The sequence below is a fragment of the Heliconius melpomene genome, chromosome 10, assembly GCF_056956725.1.
Source record: "Heliconius melpomene rosina isolate 202511_hmr_F chromosome 10, ASM5695672v1, whole genome shotgun sequence".
NCBI lineage: Eukaryota > Metazoa > Arthropoda > Insecta > Lepidoptera > Nymphalidae > Heliconius > Heliconius melpomene.
In genome coordinates, this window is record NC_140398.1 from 6,062,006 (window position 1) to 6,076,162 (window position 14,157).

Below are 14,157 nucleotides of genomic sequence, written 5' to 3' on the forward strand. Positions count from 1 at the left end.
CACTCTATGACCCACTTGGTTTCGCTTCACCCGTTACTATTCGTGCTAAACAAATTCTTCAAGAATCTTGGCGAAGAATTATAGATTGGGATCAACATCTGGATGAAGATCTTTCCAAGCAGTGGGCAGAATGGATGCTACACCTTCAGAAATTGAAAAATGTGAGCTTACCTCGATGCTACTCTGGTTATAGTGATGCCACATCTGTACAACTACATATATTCAGCGACGCCAGTGAAACAGCCTACGCAGCAGCTGCCTACTGGAGGGTGGTTGCTCCGGATGGAAAAGTCCAAGTCAACATGATCATGGCTAAAGCGAAAGTAGCCCCGCTCAAGGTTATGTCAATTCCTCGTTTAGAACTACAAGCAGCCGTCATGGGAGTTCGCATAGCAGAAGCTGTCATAAAAGAACATCGTATTGCGCCGGAATGCAAAATCTTTTGGACAGACAGTAAGACAGTTCTGACGTGGATAAGAAATGGAGCCAGGTCTTATAAGCCATTTGTCGCACATAGACTAGCAGCCATTGAAGAATATACCAAAGTTGAAGAATGGCGTTGGGTACCTTCTAAGCTCAATGTCGCCGATATAGCCACCAGAGAAGTACCATCTGATTTTGGAGCTGATCATGAATGGTATCACGGGCCTGCCTTCTTGAAAGAAAATCCGAGTACCTGGCCTATCGAAAAACCGGTCGTGTCAAATAATACTGGTGAAGAACATACTTTTACCGTTAAAGAACTCCAGCTGAAGACAAAATTACGTGAAGCAATTCCTGATCCACAACGCTTCTCAAAATGGGAGCGACTACTTCGTGCCACAGCTAGAGTCTTGCAATTTTTAGATATTTGCAGAAATAAAAAAGAGAAGATCTTTTATAAGCGAACACGTAGAAATATGGAATCAGATCCTACGTGGAACAAACGAAGAGAAACATTGCAAAAGAAATCTACTACTCTACATAGCAAGAAATCTATGGATTCCAACAATTTTCTGATATTGGATTCGAAGTACATTACAAAAGCAGAAAATCTTCTCATCCGAACATCTCAAGAAGAATCTTTCAATGAAGATATCACAGACTTAAGATACAACAGGACTATTGCCAAACAAAGTCGCCTTCATTCATTACCCGTAGAACTCCGAGATGACATTGTCGTTCTTCGCAGCCGTATAGCCGCCGCCGAGGGAATAAAAGACGAAACAAAGAAACCACAAGTCTTAGATGGAGATAACTACATCACACAGTTATATATTGATTGGACCCACCGTTGTCTTCACCACAGCAGCACCGAAATAATAGTAAATGAAGTACGTCAACATTTTTGGGTAATTCGTCTTCGTCCCACCGTGAAAAGGATAGTTCATCAGTGCCTCAAGTGTCGTATTCGCAAGGCACAACCCCCACAGCCTTCTACGGGTGATCATCCTAAATCCCGTCTCGCTCATCATCGAAGACCATTTACATACACCGGCTTAGATTATTTTGGCCCTCTCACAGTAGTCGTCGGCAGACAACACGTGAAACGTTACGTCGCACTCTTCACGTGTCTTACCACTAGAGCAGTTCACCTGGAAATCGCCGCCAGCCTAAGCGCAGACTCTGCCATACTTGCATTGCGAAGATTCGCTGCACGTCGAGGATGTCCTTCCGAAATTTACTCAGATAATGGTACAAACATGCATGGAGCAGACAAAGAACTTCGAGAAGCATTCAAAGAAGAAGCCAGTCGTCGAGGCATCGCATGGCGTTTCATAACACCATCTGCACCATTCATGGGAGGCGCATGGGAACGTCTTGTTCGCTGCGTGAAAACAGCTCTATACACTATTCTTCGTGAGAGATACCCCCGAGAAGAAATTTTGGCTACATTACTCTGCGAAGTAGAATATACTGTGAATAGTCGTCCCCTCACACATGTTTCTGTAAACAATGACGACGAAGAATCTATAACACCCAATCACTTTTTACTTGGGGGTTCAGCTCGTCTACCTGTACCTGGCACATTTAGTGAGGACGACATCGATAGCAAAAAGCAGTGGAGACGCTCACAGATATTAGCAGACATGTTTTGGAGACGCTGGGTTCGCGAATATCTCCCTGAACTTCAACACCGGCGGGAGCCTCATGGTCGAGGCCCTACTTATGAAATAGGTGACCCGGTACTTATAGCCGACTCACAACTTCCAAGAAATACGTGGCCAAGAGGACGCATAGAAAAAGTATATCCAGGTGCAGATGGACAAGTGCGAATAGTTGAAGTACGCACTAAGGGTGGTCTTCTGAAAAGGCCAACCAAAAAACTCGTTCCGCTTCCAAAGTAAGAAGACGTCGTCGCTCACCGCGGGAAAGATGCAGCATCACATCGAGACCTGATTCTGCACGGCGGGAGAAATGTTCGCGACAACCGACGCGCATCATCGGCTGTGAACTCGTCACAACATGTTAGAGACTGTTTAGTTTGGCAAAAAGTGACGTCATACCACTCTCGTAATTTTGAATGTTATTATTAGTGTCTTTTCTAAATTAATAGTGTTTTTTCCTTTGTAAATAAGTAATTACATTAAATAATAAATATAAATAGATTTGGGTTCCGTTTTAGATAATAATTTTCGACTTTATATCTTATTTGTATAGTTGTACTATGATTTACCGCATTAATCGCTTTTTATATAATAGTAACTTCCGTATAGTAAATTTTATTATTAATTATTGTTTGTCATAGTTTTCTGTAACAAAATAACAGATTGGTATATTCCTAATGTGTGTAATTAATTTTAGAGAGAATTTTCATTGTAAAAACTCATGTAAAATTCGTCATCGTAACAGCATTTTTCGTAATTTAATAATAGATAATACTTAAATAGTATAATGTTTTATACATAGATAGATAGATATTTTTATGTTCTTTTAATATGTATAAATTGTAAAAACATCCGATTTTTAGTTATTAAAATATAAATGTAAATGTGTGATAATCATAGTAAAAATATTGTTGTAAATAAAGATAAAACGGCTCGGTGGCTCGCGGCTCTCGTTACCGTTTAGCTCCGCGCAACGGAGGTGCGCGTCGGGCGAGACAGAGACAGTCGGCAATCAACGGTGAGCACAACAGGAAGAAGATAGAATCGGAACAAGACACGAATAGAGCCGACAGTCACCGACCGTTATACAGTGATCAACATCTTGTTTCAATATCCTGTTTCAACATCCTGTTTCAGTATCTTGTTTCAATGTATAGCAAGAACGTCTCGCAAGAACGTCTCACAAGAAGGACTCACAAGAACGTCTCACAAGAAGGACTCACAAGAACGTCTCACAAGAACGTCTCACAAGAACGTCTCACAAGAACGTCTCACAAGAAGGACTCACAAGAACGTCTCACAAGAACGACTCACAAGAACGTCTCACAAGAAGGACTCCCAAGAACGTCTCACAAGAACGTCTCACAAGAACGTCTCACAAGAACGACTCACAAGAACGTCTCACAAGAACGACTCACAAGAACGTCTTGGGGTCTCAGCATACTCCGTGTTCCCATGATCTGGAACCTATAGTGTGCAGGGCGTCAGCGGCTCATTCACTTGAGTTCCGCCCGTCCGGTACACTTTATATAAAAGTAGTAGACGTCAACAACTTTGTTTTGCGTGGACTTTAAGACGTACAAATGAAAATCTCGTTTTTACCGTTGCCGTAGAAATTTGAATTTTTGAGAAATCCTCTGTCTACCTCTTAAGGTTCCTTTACACTTTCTATCTATTCAATTGCCAAAAACTACACTTACTTTAGAACAGTCGTGATACATCCAAAACATCAAAATATTTAAATATCATGCTATAAATGATCTGAAGAAGAATGTCTCATGAAAATTCTTTTTTTTTGATACAATTATAATCAATTCTGTTTGAAACAAATAGAATTTCTGTAATTAAATAAGCCGAGGGTCTCCACGTTGATTATTGTTGTCTTTGAACATTCTGCCTTCGTATATTCTTTATTTGATACATCGCTACGAAGCTACATAGTATATACGAGTATATACTCGTATGTATATATTTACGCTCTACTAAAGTTGACTGCGACTTCACCCGCGTGGAAAATTGAAGAGTTGTTTATGGCACTTGAAACGTATATTCCAAGTGCAAATGCAGATATATATTAAATCTCAGGAATTACAGGCATAGGCTATACATCATAGACTTTAGCCTGTAAATGGAAACTTTTATTTTTTTTTAATTTGAACCAGTAGTTCCTGAGATTTTGTTCAACCAAACAAACTCTTCGTTCATGCTAAAAAAATAGAGATAAAAATGGGATAGAACGTGGAGTATATAGTGATTTAACACTACATAACTTCTGCCTAAACTTCCATGTGGGAATGCGTGAAAGCGTGAAGCGGATATAATTTGATTCATGACATACAAGCGATTCTTCAAAGGAATTGAACCTGCAACCATTCCGCGTTGCCAAATATTTCTCAATAAAGCCATAATGGCGTCCAAAGTGTACTGTTTTAATTATCTCTAAGACCGCTACATAAAAGTGCTGTATTAAGTGAAACTCCTAATTTACATACGAATAACGGCGGGAACCTTTACAAGGGAGGGACCACAGATACAAAACAAAGTCGTAATTTCTACGGCTCTTATCCCAAATGGGAGTTTTTTTATTAGATTTTTTATATATTTTATAACGAAAATAATGGTAAAAATATCCATTTTAATAATATGTTTGTATGTACCCGTATGTGTATTTACCTAGTATATGTTTGTAGTAGTATTTGAGTTATATAATATTTTTAATATAATATATACAGGATAAGATTCAAAGCTAGGAAAGCAGAAAAAATTAAATATTAAGACACTCCGTTCTCTCCGTCATCTCTCTCTCTCTCTCCGTGTATGGAATACAGCGTGAAGCTGAATGATTTTGACATCGTTAAGGTAAATCGAATAAAAAACATGACGAAATTTTATTTGCTATCTGTTCCCGTATCCACACCTCAAGTGGTCTTATTTATATACGTGATTGATTTTATTATCACACAATACAATATTTTATATTGTATAATGATGATGTAAACATTTACAATTATTATTTACAAGAAATTTCAAATTATAATTTATTTAAATAGATTTTTGTAAGTATTTTTAAATAATTGGACATAAAAAGCCAGCCAGCCAGTTTAAACAGTAAGCCAACCAAGTAAGTGTTAAAACACTCCCTTGGTTTTCCGACCGATTCTTGAGACAAGCGCTTTATCTTGTTAATAGAGAGAGAAAATGAAAATAATTAATTATCCCAAGTTATAATTGAACCCACCACCGTCGTCACGTTGAAACGTCACGTCACACAGAATAAGTTATTATTAATTGTCATGGAGAATTACAATCCCTTCACAAAGTCTTGGCTTATCCACAAAGGTTTCGGTAATAAAATTTGATTTATTGAGTGTATTAGGATCGAAATATTCTTCTTGAATATTCTATTACGTTTGGCAAGTCAACACTCCAGTAGAATTAATCAGTGTTCTAACAAGGAAGAATGGTTAAACAAAAAGAAATTACATGAATCTGATAAAATACATACACTATTACATAAAAAGAGTAGTTACACCCGTTTTTCCGCATATAGAGGCCAGTCGTGGTACAGGGGCACAAGTATACAGCCGTCAACGCGACAGGTTGTGGATTCGATTCCCACTCGAGGAAATGAAATATTTAGTATTTTTATTTCCTCGCTCTGATCAAAAAGGCAAAGCACGGCGTTGAGTTCCGCCACTCAACACGGAAAACTTCCTTAATTTGGTAGAAAGTGGGGAACGGAATGTCTCAACACGAAATTCCCTCTGCCTTCCCCGCTGTGTGCGGGATAAAGCTTGAAGCTGATTTAGATTTTTGTTTTTTTTTAAAACAGTTTAGAAGAAGAAATCTAAGAAGACACACTGACATAAAACCGTGTCCTACTAACTCCAGATTTATATTCACGGTATCACGCATGCGTGCGGTCGCTTGGAGGGGTTAGAACTGTATAGATGGTGGATGTCGTTGGACGTATACTCGTACAAGTGTGATATGACGTGTTTAAGTGAAGTGTTTAAAGTGTAATGTGCGTGTTTCGGAATTAATACGGGGTAAGTGCCTTTGTTATGAGTCCATCCTATATAATTTAATTTTTTCTATCAATTTTGTAGTGGTGTTTGGTTAGGTTGTACCAAAGTTTTGTAAAAGTTTTGAAATATCAATGTTTATATGAATAATTAATTAGGAATTGTTAATAATTTAAATTCTTTCTTTCAAGGAGCTTTAAATAATATTTGCAAAATCTGTAGGAGTACAAATTTGGAAAGCATAATAAATGTGGAAAACATTAGTTCTCACTAATACTATAATAACTAATCAAAATTATGTTTTTTAAATTTTAAATGTTTTATTGTTGTGTTTAGAATTTAAATATATTTAATATACATTATCTTAATAATGAATAATTAATCTTCCATATTATTTTAATTTAACTATCGTACAATCTGTATATAAAAAAATGTAGGCATCTTCATTTTTATTGAGGTTAAGTTAATTTTTATTATAATTTTTAAGCACCATAAGCGTATTTGCCTTAATAAAAGCAATATTTTCGATAAACAATCTTAATGTAAAGAGAAGAATTATATAACTTCTAAACATTATGAGGATAATATATTAAAAAGGCTTTCTATATTAAAGCTTCATTAACACAAACTGGTTTTCGTAAATTGGACGTATAATTTTAACTACACTTAACGAAATGTAATTTACGCTGACAACGTGTATCGCACGCGTAAAGGTAATTTAGTAAATAATTATCATAGTCTCCTGTTTAAAATTATTTATCAAGGGTTATTTTAAGTATATTTAGATTAAAAAATATATGGAAATGTTAATTTAGTTTGACTGGAATCCGTGCCTCTTGAAACCATCCAGGGTTGGACTTGGAAGGATTCCAAGAGGCGCGGGTTGGAGTCCCACTACGGTCCACAGTACGTACTTTATTTTTTCATTTCATTCATTCACCATTTGAAGCTTAGCATAAAGATTAGGAGATATCAATTGAAACTGTTGAATAACAATGTCTGATTGTATATACAAAATAAACTATAGCCTAGATGTTGCCTCGACTTAATAGCTATACAATAAAAAAGTTTCAATCAAATCGGTCCAGTAGTTCCGGAGATTAGCGTGTACAAACAGACAAATAAACAGACAGACAGACAATTTTTTTTGTGGATTTGGGCTCTATTACTGTTCCTAAATCCCCCTCAATTATTATTTTGTAAATATATTCAATGCACAGACGCGCCATTTTTACTTTTTTATTATATGTATAGATTTCATTTTATTTACTGAATTTGAACCAATGATCTCTGGACTTAATAAATACGTCAATTACATACATACCCTACTGGTTCTCTACAATTTAATGTCTCTAAACCTTAATCAGCCCTTTGTCAACCTGCCACAGTACCTTATTTATTATTCGATGGAAACTTAAAAGAACATTAATGGTATACTCTCTAACAAGTGGAATAGAATATTAAAGACTAAATGCTGGTTATAGTTAAATAAACGTATGTTTATTTTTATAATATAGTAGCGAACCGTTTGTGGCTTCGCCCGCTTCAAATACGAATTTATTTATTTATTATTTTATTTATTTTTGTATTCTAATAACATTAGAAAGACAATATCTTTATGTTAAAGCATCGTAGGCAGAGGGAAAGTGGCAACCTAATGATAAGATATTCCGTTCCCATTAAGACACTACCGTCCCCCATTTTCCGCCGAATTCTGTAGGCATTGCGTTAAGACGATTAAATTAAAAAAATCTATAAGTTTAATAAAAAATCCTATTTTCTCAAATCTTTTAATGCAGTAAAGCTAGGATGTAACATTTAGCAGCTTTCCATTTATCGAAGCTCTCGTGGCATTAGCCGTTTAACCACAGAATTGTTCTATTATATACAAACAGTAAGAACTATTAGAACTATGTCTACAAAGGCTCCTTTAGCTTGATAATTTTTGTAGCTGCACTTTGTATACCTCATATAGTAGATTGGGTAAAAAGAAGTTAGTGTTAGGACACTTCGTTCCCCACTATGTATATCTCACTACAAAACAAAAATAATTCAGTGTTTTTTATTCATTTTCGTAAGAAATTTCGACAAATGATCTCTTTTACACTCTCCAAGTAACATACATAACAAGTTTTAACGCCAAAATGAACAACTCTAACTCCACTCGAGAGAATAAAAAATTTTCATTTGTCTTCTTTTGCAAGACAAAGCGCGGTGTCAAGCTCCGCTGTTAAGTTCCCACTGACTATCCTACTATTAAGACTATTAAATCAATATCTATTAAATGCTAATAACTGTATGAACTATAGAACAATAAGATTAACAAAATAATTGGCAATATACATGAGTTATCAACATAATAGTAACGTAATCTCATATACAATACGTAAATAGATATATAAACCACATGTACGATGATTCAATTAAAGCACATTGCTATTGTTTCTATAATATTTGATTCATAGATCTATGACTATATAGAATTCAATTTATATTATACTAGTGGACCCGAACGCGGCTACGCCCGCTTGAACTATACGAATATTTATTAAATATATTTATGAAATTATTTTCAGTTTTCAATAGAGAGAAGCTTTAAGATAGCTATTGAGTTGAATTACTTTGTTGTAGTTTCACGCTTTATCCCTTACTGGGTAGCCAGAGAGAATGGAGCGCCCAACGACGAACGATCACTGCATTCCTTTCACCTCGTCCACTGTCACTCTTCATATATGCCCTCCATGGAGTCTTCGTCAAAAGATTGACTTTTCTTAAGCATCATCGATACTGTGATTTCGAAGGTAAACCGAGAACTCCCCTTGAATCTCTTACCAATCACTCTTTCTTTTTGTTATTCTTTCACCATTCTCAATGTGCTCAAACCACTGTGTGTGAGTCAGCGTAGCCGAAACCACAAAGGTTCCTTTACACTCTAAAAGGAACCTGCAAAAATGTACTTTATTATAGCAGTGTGAAATCAAGAATATGGTCATGATGTACTATGTACGTACTCTTGTGTGATCAAATAAAAAAATATCCTGCCAGATTTGAACCTGTAACTATGACATTTTTACTTACGATTCCGTTTCAAATACAATTTAATTAGTGTTGCGTTATAAATGATGAAGCTATGCAAAACTGTGAATGGCATTCAATTTGTTATCGACGTGACACTTGCTATTAGGTGAGCTTGTTCCGTTTTTCGCATTGTTTATATAATATTATTTTCTTCTTTAGTTCAGAAAAACCTAGCAAAATAATATTTTAGAAAACGTATAAACGTTTGTGGTATGTTGTGGGATCGATTCCCATTTGAAGTAATGAATATTTTGGCTCTACTTACAAGAAAAAATATTCTTAAGCCATTAAATTCAGACACTCGTCACACAGTATCTAGAAAGTTGCGCGGAGAGTAAACATAACTTATCACTAACTCTCTTCAAAGTAAAAAAAATATTTTAGCTTTAACCATGTCACATCAAATATGTATATCCATTTTTTTATTAAGATTTTCTTTTATTTATTAGGAAATTTTAATCTGGCTTTCATCCTTTTTATTTCATGGAACTGTTTGATTTCCGGTGTTCGAAATATTGCTTCAATAATTGGATTTTTATTTTTATGTCATATATATGTTATTAGCTCCACAGAAGGCAAATGGAACCTAATGCAAAGAGATTCTGTTAATAACTATCGTAATAACTATCGTAATATATAATGTGGTGTCGTGGGACACCAGGTAGGAACGAAGTTCTTTCGGCTAATGTAGAATCGACACAAATTGCAAAAAAAGTCGTGCTCAATTTTATGTAGGTTTTCTTGATTTTTCTCTTAAATTTTGCTGATTAGTTTTTATTTAAGTACAAGAAAGTATTTAGGAAATTCAGTATTTTAGGAAATAATAAATTAATTAAAATAAAAAAACATCATAATTCAAATTATCAACTAAAAAAAGAAAGAGGGAGAAAGAGAAAGGTATTATACACTACTCGTCTGTGTATGCGACTGTCGCGCCTGCGCACGTCTCATTTAACGGTTTTATTCCACGCATTTTTCTTACGGTTTTACTATCACATTTTTTTCAGTTCGGTCACGCAGCGAAATCCCTATCCCTTCCAAGCCTGCCGTAAGGAACTTCGTTCCAAAACTTCGTTCCAATAAATGTCGAAACTTGCATATGAGGGAATAGATCAGCACACACGTAGAGATTAGTCACTCAGTTCTGCACTTGTTCTCTTTTAGATATTTCATATATTGGTGTGCAATACCAGTTTTTTCATATAGGACTTATACTCGTACATACGTCATATTGTCATCTTAGAAATTAATTTGATTTTATAAATATATGATTTTTTATATTATTTGTTTCTTGTATATATAGTTTCGAACCTGCGACCTTTATGTAAGTCACAATTCAAATCATCTTTTTTGTACCAAACTTTAATACTAGAAATTTAAAAAAATCATAGGTACTATTCATAAACTTTTTAAAACTTGCTTAATTAGTCGGCATAGGCGAAGCATTGAGAGACTTTTTTGTTGAGTGAATTGAAAAGTTCCTAAATTTTAAAAATGATTTCCTTTTCCACAGCGCTAACGCAAACGTGAGCGTGTTACTAGTAATTAGTAAAGTTGAATACATGTATGAACATTTGGAATTTTACAACATTTCTATTTTATTTTTAGGGCAGAGCTGTGTAAAATAGAATTAGTAAAACAGTCAAATGATAAATTTTGTTTGACGTTTTTCACTTTTATGTTATAGGTATTTGAAGATAACTTAAATACCTTATTATTAGCTATAACTTTGATATAGCTTTCATAGATAAATTGACTGTACGAGACACATTCATATATTCGATTCGAACCAATAGTTCATGAGATTAGCGCTATCAAAGAAACAAACTCCTCAGCTTTATGATATTACGAGTAAATATAGAATTTAATCCAATAAATAAACTTTAAATGTCATGTGAGCATCCAATATTTTTTCTATTATAAAAATATTATTGTTGTTTTTATCAGATTCCAGAACTTAGTGTCAAGATACTCCGTTACCCATTTTCCGCCTAATTCTGCCATTGGGTGTTGATTGGCGGAACCCAACGCCGTGCTTTGCTTCAACACCATAGCGAAGTAGACAATATTAAACGTTTCATTTCCACGAGTGAGAATCGAACCCATAACCTGTCGAGTTGACAATCACACTCTGTGCTCCTCCACCACGACTGGGCTCAAAATCACCTAAAAATATTAATACTTATTCACAGAATAAAATTTATACCAGAAATTTCTTCGACTTACAACGTTTAATGCTCTTTGGTCACAAAAGGGCTCGCAGAAAGAATCGACGTTGCGATTCAGAGGATGAATGCAACTCGCATTCTATTGAAATATCAAGTTCGAAATCATGGTTGAAGCGGTTTCACGGTAAATTAAATGGAAGGAACGACTTTATGATACTTATGTAGGTATTAGTCTTGTGTATTGTAAAGATTTGTAGTACTTAAAAAATATATTTAATCGAATCTTGGAGGTCTTTGTGGCGCAACGGTAACGGTAACGGTCTTGGCAGTAAACGTGACGGTTGTGAGTTCGTTTTCCAGTAGGTGGAATGAATTTTAGTTTTATTTCTTCGTTCTAGTAACACTACAAAACAAGGCGTTGAGCTCTAAAAATTGGACGATCCCTGAAAAACGGAGTGTCTTAAAATTAGGTTCCCTATGCCTACCTTCTATAGGCAGGATATATCGACGACGACGACAACGACAACGAAAAAATTTTATTACTAAAGTTAGCAAGTTGCTTACTCTAACACAATTTTTTTTTCTCCGTTATTTTCATTCGCTCGTATAATTTATCTAAATAGCTGTTATTTAAACAAAATATTTACCAAACGTTTTTGATACAGGATACTTTTATCAACTACCCACTCGTTATTTATTCACGGAATCATCTACAACTTATTTTCTAACGAAAATTAGAATATAAAACCTGAGGCGGTACCTAAAAACGTTATATTTAATAGTCTATTATACTCGTATGTTTGTGAAAAGGCTATCACTCGCCAGAAGGCTACCTCGACTATAGAAAATTTTCAATGCCTAAGGGAACCTTTGGACTTTTTTCACAGAAGCGATTTCGTTTCACATTTTTATGGCCGTTAGTTGTGGATTGTAACTTATTCTTTGTAATAAGGTGAAATTTGCTAAATTATGTATTTATCCAAATGATATATTTTATTACTGAACGAATCACATTTGTCGTTTACTTTAGTTTATATATTAAGTAGTAGTAGGCAGAGGGAACCTAAAGTTTGGAACTTTCCGCTGAATTTTTGAGATTCATTACTTGTTGAGTGGTGGAACTCAACGCCAGACCTTGTCTATGAGAGCCACCGATTGCAGTTAAACTCTGGCCCACTGCGCCACTATAGCCTCAAATTAAAAGTTTTTTTTTATAAGGCTTGCATTCAAATGCAATGCGGTCAACCGCATCAAGTCTGGCGAGTGTTGATGCGATCTACGGTGGTGCACGCTTGCATAGAAGATACCTATTCACTCTATCTTTGATGACCCCCACATTGTATTGTATCTCTTGTTGAAAAATAATAAACATCACTATAAAAACATATATTATATTAAGTATTTTAATAAAGAAGCTACTAATAGTCACATATATATTTTTAATAATGTAAATAAAACTAATCTGTCGTGGTACAGCAGCCCAGTGCCTGACTGTAAACGTGACAACTATGAGTTCGGTTCTCACTTGGGGAACGAATGAATTCAATTCCCCCACTAAACACGCCTTGTCTCCAAAATTAAGCAAAAAGAGGAACGGAGTGTCTTAACACTAGGTTCTTTCCGCTTACTCTGCTGTATACGAATACTTAGTATAGCTAAAAAATATTAGCAATGAAAACCTCTTCTTCACAATATACTTAATTAGGCGACTTTCCTTTCATTAGAATCATATTTTGTACATCTCACGTTGTATACAAAACTCTTTTTTCATTAAAACACTGAAAATAAATCATAATTAGGACGTACTTAGATCAAAAGGGGAGGTCAGCTTTTAATTTACTGTCTCCATACAAAACGGACTTATTATATTGTTGACGAGTGTACCGGAGTTGACAAAGCAAACAGATATGATAGGGTTGACATATGCTCTTTAGAATAATATAATTGTTTATTTTTTGTTTATGATTTTGTCTGTGATTATGTGATGTTGTTGGAATTGAATAATATTTGAGTATGATGATATATTTGAGGCATCTCACACAGGTGTGTTAAATTGCGCAAGTGTATGTATGTTGGTATGTTGTCCACAGATTTCTCGGAAAATAAAATTCATATTGAAGTCACCCATTTTGATTTAAATAAGATGTATTTCGGCTTAGAGAACAGTCTAAATTTCATCAAAATTAATTTAGTAGTTTTTGAGATATGAAGATCCACATATTAATGGAGACCATATATGTAATGTATCACTGTCACTAATTTTATAGTAATAAATATATGGTGGCGCAGCTATTTGTCTTGCCAAGTTGAAAACATTTTAGATATTACCAACACTTCTCGTAATGGAATCAAACTGATAATAGAGTCAAATAATGTATTTGGTAGAACGCGTTAATTTCTGATATTATTGATACCAATTGAAACAATCATTGTGTTTTATGGTCCACAATTACAATCACCACAACTATCAATTACTTTTATTTAACCACGTTATTAAACGCAAATAAAAATATAATTGTAAATAAAAATTGGACCCACTATATAGTTCAAACATTTATCAATTCCCATTATGCCGTCGTATATATCCCTTATCCAATAAATAAATTCTTATCTAATTATTTAAACCAATGAATATTGTTTAAAGTATATAATATATCATTTTCCAAAATCAACTTTGTATAAAATAATTCAAAGTTTCAACATCACGTACAGCGATTACAATAATTTGACAATCTCACTCCGCTCGGGAATACTGCTGTCCTTCATTTGTAAAACTGTCACGCGTTTATCTCTAAAATA

At 34.7% G+C, this 14,157-nt stretch overlaps 1 protein-coding gene across 2 annotated transcripts in view; it reads left to right on the plus strand.

Moving 5' to 3' along the window:
- The window catches only part of LOC146535313 (uncharacterized), a 212,387-nt gene that overhangs the window by 103,965 nt on the left and 94,265 nt on the right, over positions 1–14,157 (plus strand). Inside the window, exon 1 of one of the 2 annotated variants that reach the window (XM_085191360.1) lies at positions 6,022–6,136. The exons of the other annotated variant lie outside the window; for it this stretch is intronic. The gene's annotated coding sequence lies outside the window, so the exon portion shown is untranslated. Of the gene's footprint in view, positions 1–6,021; positions 6,137–14,157 lie in introns of those variants that run through there. 2 annotated transcript variants of the gene reach the window in all.